The 15,708-nt window shown below is 35.5% G+C and overlaps 1 pseudogene; it reads left to right on the top strand.

The window, feature by feature from the left end:
• Positions 1-5,251: 5,251 nt before the first annotated feature.
• LOC123938345 lies at positions 5,252-6,196 on the top strand (annotated as a pseudogene).
• The last annotated feature ends 9,512 nt before the right edge of the window (positions 6,197-15,708 follow it).

The raw sequence follows: 15,708 nt of genomic DNA, 5'->3' as shown, positions 1-15,708 counted from the left end.
TAAGAGGGTTCCCCTTTCCCCACAACCTCCCCAAAATTCATTGTTTCCTAGGTTGTTAATTTGAGTTATTTTGACCAGTGTGAGGTGTTTTCTCATTGTAGCTTGACTTTGTATTTCCCTGATGCCAAATAATGTTCATTTTTTTTCATATGTCTATTAGGCATGTCTGTGCCTTCTTTGGAGAAATGTCTGCTCTTGTCTTTGGTCCATTTCTTTTTTTTTAAGATTTTATTTATTTATTTATTTGTCAGAGGGGAAAAGATCACAAATAGGCAGAGAGGGAGGCAGAGGGGGAAGGGGAAGCAGACTCCCCACTAAGCAGAGAGCCCGATGAGGGGTTCAATCCCAGGACCCTGAGACCATGACATGAGCCAAAGGCAGAGGCTTTTTGTGGAAAAATCAAGTCAGAAAATGTGTGAAGTATTACCTGATCTGGAAAATCAAGTGTTATCTTGTTTTTTTTTACATTAATTCATGAGATATACACAGGGTTTCTCTATGAACAGGAAAATGGGAAAACTTAAGTCTGGTTTGTAAAAATAAAATATGTGTCTCTATTTCCATAGCTATTTCCTGGCTTCCCAAAAATTTTGTTTACCTGACCAATCCCAGATCCCTTCCCTCAATGACACAGTTTCTTACATATCGTAATAGCTCATGAATTTTCATCAAATTTCATAAAACTAACTGAAATATTTTATTTTTCATTAAATTTTCAATGTTTTCTTTTACCTTCTAACAGAGTGCAGATTACATGGGAGTAAGGGCTTGTATTGCTTCATATGTTAATCACAAACCTCTTGATTTCATGGGAGTAGGGGCTTGTATTGCTTCATGTGTTAATCACAAACCTCTTGATTGTATATAAATGTGTTTGTTGAATCACTGATTCAAGGAAAAAACAAGCATATATTATTAAAAATGATTATAGCAGTTCCTATCATTATCCTGTTTTTACTGATAAAGTAAAGTATCTTGGGTAAATTATATTTCCAACTTCACAAGCCTGGCATATGGTGGTGATGTTTCCCAACTGTCTATCTATTCTAGAGCCAAGGTCCTGGTGACTCTTCAATAAGAGAATTTTGGATACAAATTATGTTTGTCTAATGTAATCTATATAAAACTTACAGAAAGGAAATTATAATTACTGCATTATCATAAAGGTGTACAGACATTCTTTTGAATACCTATAGATTCATTGAACTGGGCAATTCCCACCTGTCTATTTAATGTAGCTTATGTTTGGGAACCATGTGAAAAAAAATTGTTCTGATGAAATAGCAGCTGTTAAAATTAGGCAAGTCTTTTGCTGTCTATAAAATATATAATATATATTTATGTATATACTACTTTTGAGTAGTATTATATATAATACTACTTTTGAGAGATTTAAATATAATGTATAAATTTTACTTGGAAAATGTATGACAGTAGTATATGACTTGAAAATAATGGAACTGAAATAATCATAGTGTTTCTGAAAACAAAATCAAGGGATTTTACGGTTTATTTGTGATATCTTGGGCACATATCTTAAACATATTATCTTAAACATATTGTCCCATCTAATTTTGACCAGATGCTATGAAATAACGTACAATCATTCCAGTTTGATGAAGATATAGGGGCTGAGCTTACACTTTGAAATAGCCATGTCGTACACTGATGAAAACCAATATTTTTATGCAGGCAATGGGAAATTAAAGCCATACTGTTAAATATTACAAATTATTGTTATTTCTTCTAAACAATTTCAAAAATATTGAGATCATAAGTTGTCTTTGTTTAATTTTTAAACATGTAGAGATAGTATTCTGGTAATGAAGATGGAGTTTTCTCCTTGTCATCAGAAGCCATAACATTAAGAATAATAAAAATACAATGACAGCTTATTCAATACTTAAAATCTATATTTTAAATACTTAAGTAAAAATACTTAAAGTCTATATTTAATATGAAATATTTGTAAAAACAATCAAACAAAAAAAACAAAAACAAAAAACAAAAAAACAAAAACAAAACAAAACAAACAAACAAACAAAAAACAAACAAACAAAACAAAAAAAGAAAAACACTTAACCTGACCCTTGAAGATCACACAGTTGTATACAATTCAATCATTGAGGAATTTAACAATAACAATAACAACAAACAGGAAGGGCATGTGCTTGATTTCTTTTCTTTTCTTTTTTTGTTTCTTTTCAGTGCAACAGTATTCATTGTTTTTGCACCACACCCAGTGCTCCATGCAATACATGCCCTCCTTAATACCCACCACCTGGCTCCCTCAACCTCCCAACCCCCACCCCTTCAAAACCCTCAGGTTGTTTTTCAAAGTCCATAGTCTCTCATGGTTCACCTCCCCTTCCAATTTCCCTCAACTCCCTTCTCCTCTCCATCTCCCCATGTCCTCCATGTTCTTTGTTATGCTCCACAAATAAGTGAAGCCATATGATAATTGACTCTCTCTGCTTGACTTATTTCACTCAACATAATCTCTTCCAGTCCCGCCCATGTTGATACAAAAGTTGGGTATTCATCCTTTCTGAGGGAGGCATAATACTCCATTGTGTATATGGACCACATCTTCCTTATCCATTCATCTGATAAAGGGCATCTTGGTTCTTTCCACAGTTTGGTGACCGTGGCCATTGCTGCTAGAAACATTGGTGTACAAATGGCCCTTCTTTTCACTGCATCTGTATCTTTGGGGTAAATACCCAGTAGTGCAATCATATAAAAAAATCTTATAAAAAATGGGCAGAAGATATGAAAAGACACTTCTCCAAAAAAGACATACAAATGGCTATCAGACACATGAAAAAATGTTCATCATCACTAGCCATCAGGGATATTTAAATTAAAACCACTTTGAGATACCACCTTACACCAGTTAGAATGGCCAAAATTAGCAAGATAGGAAGCAACATGTGTTGGAGAGGATGTGGAGAAAGGGGAACCCTCTTCCACTCTTGATGGAAATGCAAGTTGGTGCAACCACTTTGGAGAACAGTGTGGAGATTCCCCAAGAAATTAAAAATAGAGCTTCACTATGACCCTGCAATTGCTTGATTTCTTTTCAACGTGAGACAGTTTGTGAACCATGTCTTAAACCTGTTGTGATTTAAAAAAAAAAAAAAGAGGTCATGAGATTGAGCAGGTTGTCTGCAAAAACTTCATAGGCAAGACATTTAATAACTTTATGACAGAGAATACTAACAAAATTTTTTTTGGGGGGGAAGATCAATGTGGAGGAATCTAGATTTTAAGACTTGAGCAGAATTTAGAAGAATTTAATTCCAAATAAACTGTGAACACGTAGTTGTTCATGGTATTATTATTATTATTATTATTATTATTATTAATTATCATTAGAAGGAATTAGAAAAAAAATGTAAAAGAATAAAGAGGAGGGGCACCTGTGTAGCTCAATCAGTTAAATGTCTGCCTTCAGCATCAGTCATGATCCCCAGGTCCTGGGTTTCAAGAGCCACATTGGGCTTCATGGTGAGTAGGGAGTCTTCTACTCTTTCTCTCTCTCCGCCTTTACCCCTTCCCACTTCTCATTCTCTCTCTCACTGTTTCTTAGGTGAATAAACAAAATCTTAAAAAATTAAAAAGAAAAACAATGATAGAGGACATCCATGAAAATATATGTAACACAGGTAAGTTAAGAATAAAGCTGCTTAATACACCCACTAGTGAATAAACAGGGGACTGTTGACATAAGCGATAAAGATGTGGTGGCAATGACCAAAAATTTGTTAAGTTATAAAGAATCACAGGAAGAAATTCTATAAAAATTGCTGAACAAGCTGAAGATTAAAGTGAGGAAATAAGTTGTAATTTAAAAGAAAAATAAAGCTAAATGTGTATTGTGAGTTATTGTGCTATAATTTTGTTGTTCTGTTTTTCAGCTAGTAGAATCAAGGAAGTTATGAAAAGTTGTAAAATTGAAGATGATAAAGAAGGAATATTAGGGGTAGGTTCAACAGGCACTCAGGAAATAATAATAATTGACCCATTCATTCTCTCTTTAAAAGCAGAGAGAAATGATTAGAAAAATAAATAATTTGAAGTATAAAAATGTAACCAAAATATTAGGAGTAAAGTCAGTGTAGGTAAATGTATCAGCTTATTAGTTTATGTTCCATTTGAGATATTAGAATAAGTAAAGTTCCAAATGTCACAGGAACAGAAGATAATTTTTCACTATTGTGCACAGAATAGTCGTTCTAGAAAAAAATTATTTTCCCCATATTATCTGTATCCTCAAATAAAAATGTAAGACTGAAAACAACCAAAACATTTTATTCTAATTATCCAGTTTTCAGCAACATTATCTCCAAAATTTCATTGACATGCAAGTGTATTTATGTAATCTATATCTATATTTATACATAATTGATCATAAGAAAATTGCATCTTCCAATGGCAGTGTGTAGAAATATTGAACTTTTACATATTTATTATAGGTTGTAATTGTCACTTCATTACAACAGTGGGAATAAAATAATATCATGAAACCATAAATGACTCTTAATCTCACAAAACAAACTGGGGGTTGCTGGGGGGAGGTGGGATTGGGAGAGGGGGAGGGGGTTATGGACATTGGGGAGGGTATGTGCTATCGTGAGTGCTGTGAAGTGTGTAACCTGGCGATTCACAGACCTGTACCCCTGGGGATAAAAATACATTATATGTTTATAAAAAAAAATTGGAAGGGGAGGCGAACCATAAGAGACTATGGACTCTGAAAAACAACCTGAGGGTTTTGAAGGGTCAGTGGTGGGAGGTTGGGGGAACAGGTGGTGGGTAATAGGGAGGGCACGTTTTGCATGGAGCACTGGGTGTTGTGCAAAAACAATGAATACTGTTACGCTGAAAAAATAAATAAATTAAAAGACATAATTTAAAAAAATTATTCCCTGCTAATATAAAGAAATGCAATCACTTTTGTGTATTGACCTTATACCCTGCAACCTTACTAAACTCACTTATTATTCTAATAATTTTGTTTTCTAAATAAAAGATCATGTTGTCTAAGATAAAAATAATAATAATAATATCATGTAGACTAGAGGAGGACCACTTAATTTTCTTTCAACAGTATTAGAGGTTACAATATAGATTATAATTGGTAGAGGTAAAGACTAAAATATTTAAAAACCATATTTCCATAATTTGATTATTCATGAGATCAGAAATTCACTCCTTCCTTTCCAGGTGCAAAATGCATTACCCACAAATGTTAAATTCCACCATCATGATGGGATTTCTCCTCATGGGGTTTTCTGATGTGTGGGAATCACAGATTTTGCATGCCATAACCTTCTCTCTGATGTATGTAGTCACTCTGATGTGGAACATTATCATTGCTACTGTCACCACCCTTGACAGGATTCTTCACACACCCATGTACTTCTTCCTCAGGAATCTGTCCATCTTGGATGCCTGCTACATTTCTATAGCAGTTCCTAACTCATGCATCAATTCCTTGCTTGACAGCAGCACCATTTCAAAGGCTGGGTGTGTAGCTCAGGTCTTCCTAGTGGTTTTCTTTGTATATGTGGAGCTTCTGTTTCTGACTATCATGATCCAAGACCTCCATGTGGCAATCTGCCAACCCCTTCACTACCCTGTGATCATGAACCCTCAAATCTGCATCCAAATGACTCTGGCTTCCATACTCAGTGGACTCATCTATGCTGGTGTCCAGACTGGCAACACATTCCAGCTACCCTTCTGTCAGTCCAATGTCATTCATCAATTTTTTTGTGATATCCCCCCCTGATTAAAGATCTCCTGCTCTGACACCTTTAGCAATGAGATGGTGATCATTGCCTCTGGTCTGGGGATTGGTGGTGGCTGTTTCATCAACATCATCAAGTCTTATATTTACATATTTTCTACTGTTCTCAAGTTTCCAAGTGGAGCAGACAGGAAAAAGGCTTTTTCTACCTGTGTCCCTCACATCCTTGTGGTGTCTGTCTTCCTCAGTTCAGGCTTTTATGTATACAAGAGGCCATCTGAAAATTCTTCCACTATCCAGGACATGGTCCTTTCTGTCTTCTATTCCATAATCCCCCCACTCTTCAACTCTATTATATTTAGTCTTAGAAATGAACAAATAAAATACTCCATTAATAAAATGAGGAGAATGTTTTTCAGAAAATGTATAGGAAATTGTTGAGGCTCACCCTAAATTATTGAATAAAATTCGTGTTTCTGGCAATAAACTGATAAATTGATTAGAATTCTATCAATATAACTGAAATTAATATATAATGTCACTAAAATATATCATTTATCAATATAATTTCCCTTCTTATGTGTTAAATTATCTGAGTATATCACTAGGTAAAGAATCTGGTATTATGGATAAGAAATCCCTATTCATGGTTTGATAATTTAAGAACACTCATTAAAAATTTTAGTCTAAAAAGATAAAAAAGTTATCCTTAGAAGTATTTTGTATTTATTCACAATTTAAATATTTAAAAACTTACTACTAAACAGTAGCATAGAGGAGTCACAATCATTCAAAAATAAATATGAAAAATATAATTCCTTCCAAATACCAAAAGAGAAGTGAATTTAGTGAGGGCATGGAGTCATGTATGAGTGGATCATAACTATTTTGCACAACTTGTTCACATAGCAAGGGAAATGTAGATACATTATGCTTGTCATCAGTCCAAAATTTTGCTAAAAATATTTTCAAGTGGCTTGGGGATACATTTACATGCTTGTGCTTTAAACATTTCTGCTAGATTGATTGAAGGGATGTACAAATTTTCTCTCCCCACTTATCATCACATGCTTCTTCATACACCCATTAAGACCACTGGAAAGTAAAAATAATGCTATTTTGTTTTCTGATAGTGTCATCTAAAAACGTTTATATTTTTGTTAATAATATAAGTCATTATATGATAGATTATATGGCAAGAATTAGCAACCTAAAGTTTTAATAGCTCAAGAGAACAAAGGTTTACCTCTAGCTCATAGCATATGCCAAGTGGGTGCTATCCAGGGACTCTGAATTTAATGCATTCGATAGAGCCATTGAAAATAAGAACTCAGTTACATTGAAATTTGAGTTTTAAGCATTTATTTTAAAAATGCAAATAGAAAAAGTGGGAGCATTCTTCAATCAAAAGCCACATGACTGGGGCGCCTGGGTGGCTCAGTGTGTTAAAGCCTCTACCTTCAGCTTAGGTCATGATCCCAGGGTCCGGGGATCGAGTCCCGTGTCGGGCTCTCTGCTCAACGAGGAACCTGCTTCCTTCTCTCTCTCTGTCTACTTGTGATCTCTGTCTGTCAAATAAATAAATAAAGTCTTTTAAAAAATATTTAAAAAGCCACATAACTACTCCTGACCTGAAAATATCAGGATTTTGACATCATCCTTGAACCCTCAAGAAGAAAAACATATATCAAATATTAAAAATAAATGCAAGTATGCATTTTGAAAACAGGTTTTGGTAGTAAACAATTTAAGCTACATATTTGAGAAGACATTCACACATCTATATTGACATCAAGGAGAATCACAATACCAAAGATATGCATTCATGTGAAAATATTTGACATACATATAAAAGCAAAGAGAGTCATGGCAGAATTTTTACTGTTTTAAATAATATATAATTTGAGTATGGGAAAACAAAATACCATGGTCAAGACTCAATCACGGAGAGAAAAAAAAATGTATAGCCGTGCACACCAGGTCTATTTGTCTCTATCAGTCATTTCTGCTCTCATTTTATTCGTCAAATAAGTCACATGGCCACACTTGCTGTCAAAGGAGAGGTAGGCAACCTACCCACACTTTAAGAAGAGGAAGTGATCTGTATCTCCTGACTGAAAGGATGAAATGTGAGATTCTGACTGCCTGTTGTCCATGCAGTCATTATTAGCATTATGATTACTGTCCATATTCTAAACCATCACATCATAACAAAAATTCTCAGAGAATAATAAGTGTAACATAAAGTGGCATGAATTGTACAAAGCCTTATGATGCATTATCTTATGAACTCTTCAACAACATCATGTAACTAATAATAGTGTTCCCACATTTTACAGATGAGTGTCCTGGTTTAGAAACATGAGTTTGTTAAAAAAAAAAAGAAAGAAAAAAAAAGAAACATGAGTTTGTCTATTTTCTATTGTTTTTATTTGTGGTTTCATTTTTATGGTTTTTCCTCCTATTTTGAGCCAGTTTGTACTTTAAAAAAATGGTCCTTGAGTCCTGAACTTAGGTAATTTGATATATAGAGAGTAATACTATTATGTTCCCTCTACATACTGCTTTTGTTGAGTCCACAAGTTTTGCTATGTTGTGTTATATTTTTGTTTTCACAAGATTATACTGATTTCAAATATGATTTTATTTTTGTCTTATTGGTTGTAAAATATCATATTTTTTCATTGTCAAATATTGGCTCTTTCCAATCTTCATTTTGTTAATTATTTCCAGTTTTATTTTACTGTTGTTGAAAAATATAATTTGTGTAATTTCAAGGTTCTCAAATTTGTTAAAACTTGTTCTTTTACCTAACATATGATCAATCTTGGAGAATGCTGCATGTTTGAGAAAAAGTATTTTTTGCTGTTATTGGTTGGAATGTTCTATATATTATCATTAAGCACATTTAGTCTGTAGTGACATTCATGTTCATGTTATTGATTTACTTATTGATTCTCTGTACAGATGATCTATTAGAACTTCATATTGTAGCCTGGGAATACTTCTTAACAGCTCATGACTTCACTCTCTGAGTCCTCAGGTTTTCTCTCTACTTCCATTGGAATATATAAAATGTCTTTGGAACAGAGAGTACTTTTCATCCTGGGTTTTACAAAATTCAAGTAATCTAAAAGCCTTGTGTTGTTGTTGTCATATAAAATGTCTGTTCCTGGGGCACCTGGGTGGCTCAGTGTGTTGGGCCTCTGTCTTCGGCTCAGGTCATGATCTCAGCATCCTGGGATTGAGCCCCACATCAGGCTCTCTTCTGCGTGGGGAGCCTGCTTCCCTCTCTCTGCCTGCCTTTCTGCCTACTTGTGATCTCTCAGTCAAATAAATAAATAAAATCTTTTTAAAAAAGTCTGTTCTTGAATTACGTATGAACTTCTCAAGAACATCTTCACTTGTGATGCCAACTGAAAATCGGAGAGTCCTACAAACCATTCTGTTTCAAATGTTTGCTAAAAATGCCAATGGAAAAAAGACAGCCTCTTCAACAAATGGTGTTGGGAAAAAGCCAAATGCAGAATAGTGAAACTAGACCACTTTCTTGCACCATACACGAAAATAAATTTTAAGAAGATGAAAGATGTAAACGTGAGACAGGAATCCATCAAAATCCTGAGGATAGAACAGGAAGCAACCTCTTTGTCATCTGCCCTAGAAACTTCTTTCTAGATAGGCCTCCTGAGCAAGGGAAACAAGAGGGAAAAAACCTCTTGAGTCTTTACCCAAAATAAAAATCTTCAGCACAGCAAAGAGAAAAATCTAGAAACCTAAAAGACAACCTGCCGAATGGGAGATGATATTCACAATGAAATATCTGATAGAGGGTTAATATCCAAAATATATATAAAACTCAACTCCCAGAGGGGCCTGGGTGGCTCAGTTGTTAACTGTCTGCCTTTGGCTCAGGTCGTGATCCCAGGGTCCTGAGATTAAGCCCCACATTTGTCTTCTTTCTCAATAGGAAGCATGCTTCTCCCTCTCCCACTCATGTGTTTGTGTTTCATCTCTTACTGTGTCTCTCTCTGTCCAATAAATAAATATAATCATTATTTTTAAATAAAATCAAATAAAACTCAACACCTAAGAACAGTTAAGTCTATTAAAATCGGCAGAAGATATGAGTAGACATTTTCCCCCAAAGAAGACATCCAGGGGTGCCTGGTGGCTCAGTGGGTTAAAGCCTCTGCCTTCAGCTCAGGTCATGATCCCAGGGTCCTGGGATCAATCCCCGGATTGGGCTCTCTGCTCAGTGGGGAGCCTGCTTCCTCCTCTCTCTGCCTGCCTCTCTGCCTACTTGTGATCTCTGTCTGTCAAATAAATAAATAAAATCTTAAAAAATCTTAAAAAAAGAAGACATACCTGTTTCACGTTGAGGTGTGAGACAGGAATCCATCAGAATCCTAGAGGAGAACATAGGCAGTAACCTCCTCGATATCAGCCACAGCAACTTCTTTCAAGATATGTCTCCAAAGGCCAAGGAAACAAAAGTGAAAATGAACTTTTGGGACTTCATCAAGATCAAAAGCTTTTTCACAGCAAAGGAAACAGTCAACAAAACAAAAAGGCAACCCACGGAATGGGAGAAGTTATTTGCAAATGACAGTACAGACAAAAGGTTAATATCCAGGATCTATAAAGAACTTCTCAAACTCAACACACCAAAACAGATAATCATATCAAAAAATGGGCAGAAGATATGAACAGACACTTCTCCAATGAAGACATACAAATGGCTATCAGACACGTGAAAAAATGTTCATCATCACTAGCCATCAGGGAGATTCAAATTAAAACCACATTGAGATACCACCTGACACCAGTTAGAATGGCCAAGATTAGCAAGACAGGAAACAACGTGTGTTGGAGAGGATGTGGAGAAAGGGGAACCCTCTTCCACCGTTGGTGGGAATGCAAGTTAGTGCAGCCACTTTGGAGAACAGTGTGGAGATTCCTGAAGAAATTAAGAATAGAGCTTCCCTAGGACCCTGCAATTGCACTGCTGGGTATTTACCCCAACGATACAGCTGTAGTGAAAAGAAGGGCCATCTGTACCCCAATATTTATTGCAGCAATGGCCACAGTTGCCAAACTGTGGAAAGAACCAAGATGCCCTTCAACGGATGAATGGATAAGGAAGATGTGGTCCATATACACAATGGAGTATTATGCCTTCATCAGAAAGGATGAATACCCAACTTTTGGAGCAACATGGACGGGACTGGAAGAGATTATGCTGAGCGAAATAAGTCAAGCAGAGAGAGTCAAGTATCATATGGTCTCACTTATTTGTGGAGCATAAAAAATAACATGGAGGACATGGGGAGATGGAGAGGAGAGGGAGTTGAGGGAAACTAGAAGGGGAGATGAACCATGAGAGACTATGGACTCTGAAAAACAACCAGAGGGTTTTGAAGGGGCGGGGGGGGGTGGGAGGTTGAGGAACCAGGTGGTGGGTAATAGGGAGGGCACGTACTGCATGGAGCACTGGGTGTGATGCCAAAACAATGAACACTGTTATGCTGTAAATAAACAAATAAAAAAAAGACATCCCAATAACTAACAAACACATGAAAAGATGTTCAACATCATTCATCATCAGGGAAATAAAAATCGAAACTGCAATAAGATATCACTCCATGCCAGTCAGAATGGCTAAACTAAACACAGTAGACAGCAGGTATTCACAAGGATGTAGAGAAAGAGGGAACTGTCCTATACTATTGGTGGTAATGCAAACTGGTGCAGGCACAGTGGAAAACAGTATGGAAGTTGTTAAAAAAGTTGAATATATAACTGCATTTTGATCCAGCAATTGCACTTCTAGGTATTTGACCAAAGAATAAAAAAATACTAATTTGAAGGGATACATACACCTCGATGTTTACAGCAACACTATCAACAATAGTCAAATTATGGGGGGAGAAAACCAAATGTACATTGGGTGATGGATGGGTAAAGACAATCTGGTATGCATACAAAATGGAATATTACTCAAACATCAAAAATGAAATCTTGTCATTCTCAAAGACGTTTATTGAGCTAGAGTGTATTAGGCTAATTGAAATAAGTCAGGGAAAGACAAAAGCCATATTATTTCACTCATAGGTGAAATTTAAGAAACAATTAAGAAACAAAACCTCTGAACATATGTGGGCCAGGGGGTGAGGGTGAGAGGTAAATAAACTGTAAGAGACTTCTAACTCTAGAGAAGAAATTGAGGGTTGTTGGAAGGAAGTAGGTGGGGAATGGGCTAAATGAGTGGTGGGTATCCAGGAACATATTTGTTATATGATCAAAATAAAAAGAAATATGAAATTTAAGATCCAGATAGAGCAAAAATCCTTTCCTGTTTTTCAAAGAAATAATTATCTAACTAGAAAAACCAACCTTAACAGATCCCTTTATTAACTTTGAAAGATAGTTCATTAAGATCAGTCTATAAAATTCCTTAGCATTGCCTGTATACCAGCAATGGTGATTTAGGGAAAATAAACAACTATTTTCAGTAAAAAGTAAGTTTAAAACACATATTTCAAAGTAACTTACAATACAAAAAAAATTCTTATATGGATAAGATAAAGGACAAGCAAAATGATTAGAAGAAATAGGTATTCTGTGTTCAAGGATGGCATCACAATATTAAAACAATGCCAATACTCTTTTCTCTCTCTCTCTCTCTCTCTCGCTTGCTCTCTCTCTATATATATAGCATATATATAAAACAATAATTCTCTTACACTGACAAGAAATATATATATATATATATATTCTTTGTGCTATATATACATATATATAGCAAAGAGTATTGGCATGGTTATATATATATATATATATATATATTCTGTTACACTGTTACACTGACAAGAAATATATATATATATATTTAATATATATATTTATATATATATTTATATTATATTTAATATATTATATTATTATATATTATTATATTATATATAATATATATATTATATATTATATATAAATATATATAAATATAAATATAATAATAATATTATATATTATTATATATTAATATATTTATATTATATATATATTTAAATATATACATATATTTCTTGTCAGTGTAACAGTGTATATATGTATATATATATATATATATATATTTCTTGTCAGTGTAACAGTGTAATAGAATTCATTGTTTTTGCACCAGACCCAGTGCTTCATGCAATACATGCCCTCCTTAATACCCACCACCTGGCTCACCCAACCTCCTACACCCCGCCCCTTCAAAACCCTCAGGTGGTTTTTCACAGTCCATAGTCTCTCATGGTTCACCTCCCCTTCCAATTTCCCTCAACACCCTTCTCCTCTCCATTTCCCTATGTCCTCCATGTTATTTGTTATGCTCCACAAATAAGTGAAACGATATGACAAATGACTTTCTCTGCTTGACTTATTTCACTCAACATAATCTCTTCCAGTCCTGGCCATGTTGATACAAAAGTTGGGTATTCATTCTTTCTGAGGGAGGCATAATACTCCATAGTGTATATGGACCACATCTTCCTTATCCATGCATCCATTGAAGGTCATCTTGGTTCTCTCCACAGTTTGGTGACTGTGGCCATTGCAGCTATAAACATTGGTGTACAGATGGCCCTTCTTTTCAATGCATCTGTATCTTTGGGGTAAATACCCAGTAGTGCAATTACAGGGTCAAGGTAAGTTCTATTTTTTAATTTATTGAGGAATCTCCACACTGTTCTCCAAAGTGGCTGCACCTACTTGCATTCCCACCAACAGTGTAAGACGCAACATATGTTGTTTCCTGTCTTGCTAATTTTGGCCATTCCAACTGGTGTAAGGTAGTATTTCAATGTGGTTTTGATTTTAATCTCCCAGATAGCTAGTGATGATGAACATTTTTTCATGTGTCTGATAGCCATTTGTATGTCCTCATTGGAGAAGTATCTGTTCATGTCTTCTGCCCATTTTTTGACATGATTATCTGTTTTGCGTGTGTTGAGTTTCAGTTCTTTATAGATCCTGGATATCAACCTTTTTTTTTTTTTTAAAGATTTTATTCATTTATTTGACAGAGAGAGACCACAAGCAGACAGAGAGAGAGAGAGGGAAGCAGGCTCGCTGCCGAGCAGAGAGCCCGATGTGGGACTCGATCCCAGGACCCTGAGATCATGACCTGAGCCGAAGGCAGCGGCTTAACCCACTGAGCCACCCAGGGGCCCTGGATATCAACCTTTTGCCTGTACTGACATTTGCAAATATCTTCTCCCATCCCATGGGTTACCTCTTTATTTTGTTGACTGTTTCCTTTGCTGTCCAGAAGCTGTTGATCTTTATGAAGTTCATTTTCACTTTTGTTTCCTTTGCCTTTGGAGACATATCTTGAAAGAAGTTGCTGTGGCTGATATCGAGGAGGTTACTGCCTATGTTCTCCTCTAGGATTCTGATGGATTCCTGTCTCACATTGAGGTCTTTTATCCATTTTGAATGTATCTTTGTGTATGGTGTATGAGAATGGTCGAGTTTCATTCTTCTACAGATAGCTTTCAAATTTTCCCAGCACCATTTATTGAAGAGACTGCCTTTTTTCCACTGTGTATTTTCTCCTGCTTTGTCAAAGATTATTTTACCATAGAGTTTAGGGTCCATATCTGGGCTCCATACTCTGTTCTGCTGGTCTATGTGTCTATTTTTATGCCAGTACCATGCTGTCTTGGTGATCACAGCTTTGTAGTAAAGCTTGAAATCAGGGAACGTGATGCCGCCAGTTTTGTTTTGTTTTTTGACACTTCCTTAGTAATTTGGGGTCTCTTCTGATTCCATACAAATTTTAGGATTGTTTGCTCCAGCTCTTTGAAAAATACTGGTGGAATTTTGATCGGAATGACACTAAAAGTATAGATTTCTCTAGGCAGTATAGACATTTTAGCAATGTTTATTCTTCCGATCCAAGAGCATGGAATGGTCTTCCATCTTTTTGTGTCTTCTTCAATTTCTTTCATGAGTATTCTGTAGTTCCTTGAGTACAGATCCTTTACCTGTTTGGTTATGTGTATTCCCTGGTATATTATGGTTCTTGGTGCTATGGTAAATGGAATCAATTCTCTAATTTCCCTTTCTGTATTTTCATTGTTAGTGTATAAAAAAGCCATTGATTTCTGTACATTGACTTTGTATCCTGCCACGTTACTGAATTGCTGTATGAGTTCTAGTAGTTTGAGGGTGGAGTCTTTGGTTTTTTTTTTTTAAAGATTGTTTATTTGACAGATAGAGATTACAAGTAGGCAGAGAGGCAGGCAGAGAGAGAGAGAGAGAGAGAGGAGGAAGCAGGCTCCCAGCTACGCAGAGAGCCCGATGAGGGGCTCGATCCCAGGACCCTGGGATCATGACCTGAGCTGAAGGCAGAGGCTTTAACCCGCTGAGCCACCCAGGCGCCCTTTGGGTTTTTTCATGTAAAGAATCATGTCATCTGCGAAGAGAGAGAGTTTGACTTCTTCATTACCAATTTGGATACCTTTTATTTCTCTTTGTTGTCTGATTGCCATTGCTAGGACTTCTAATACTATATTGAAAGAGAGTGGTGAGAGTAGGCATCCTTTTTGTGTTCCTGATCTCAATGGGAAGGCTGTGAGCATTTTCCCATTCAGGATGATATTTGCTGTGGGTCTTTCATACATTGATTTTATGATATATATTTTTAATACTTACTTTACAAATTTAATACTACTTAGTGTTAAATCATAACAGTATACAAAGAAATCATCGTCTCATTATGGATCTCAAAACCCAACCTACAGTATATAGAATCTTAAAATCTGATAAAGGAGAAAATGTAGGACAAAATTACTATTACCTTGTGCAGAGAAAAATTGCTCAGTACACAGAAAAAAGTAAATTTATAGTCCTATTTACAGATATACAGAAAATTGACCACTGTTGATTAAAGATAATTCATT

Source organism: Meles meles, chromosome 3, assembly GCF_922984935.1.
Source record: "Meles meles chromosome 3, mMelMel3.1 paternal haplotype, whole genome shotgun sequence".
Lineage (NCBI taxonomy): Eukaryota > Metazoa > Chordata > Mammalia > Carnivora > Mustelidae > Meles > Meles meles.
This window is presented reverse-complemented; position numbering and strand designations above follow the sequence as displayed.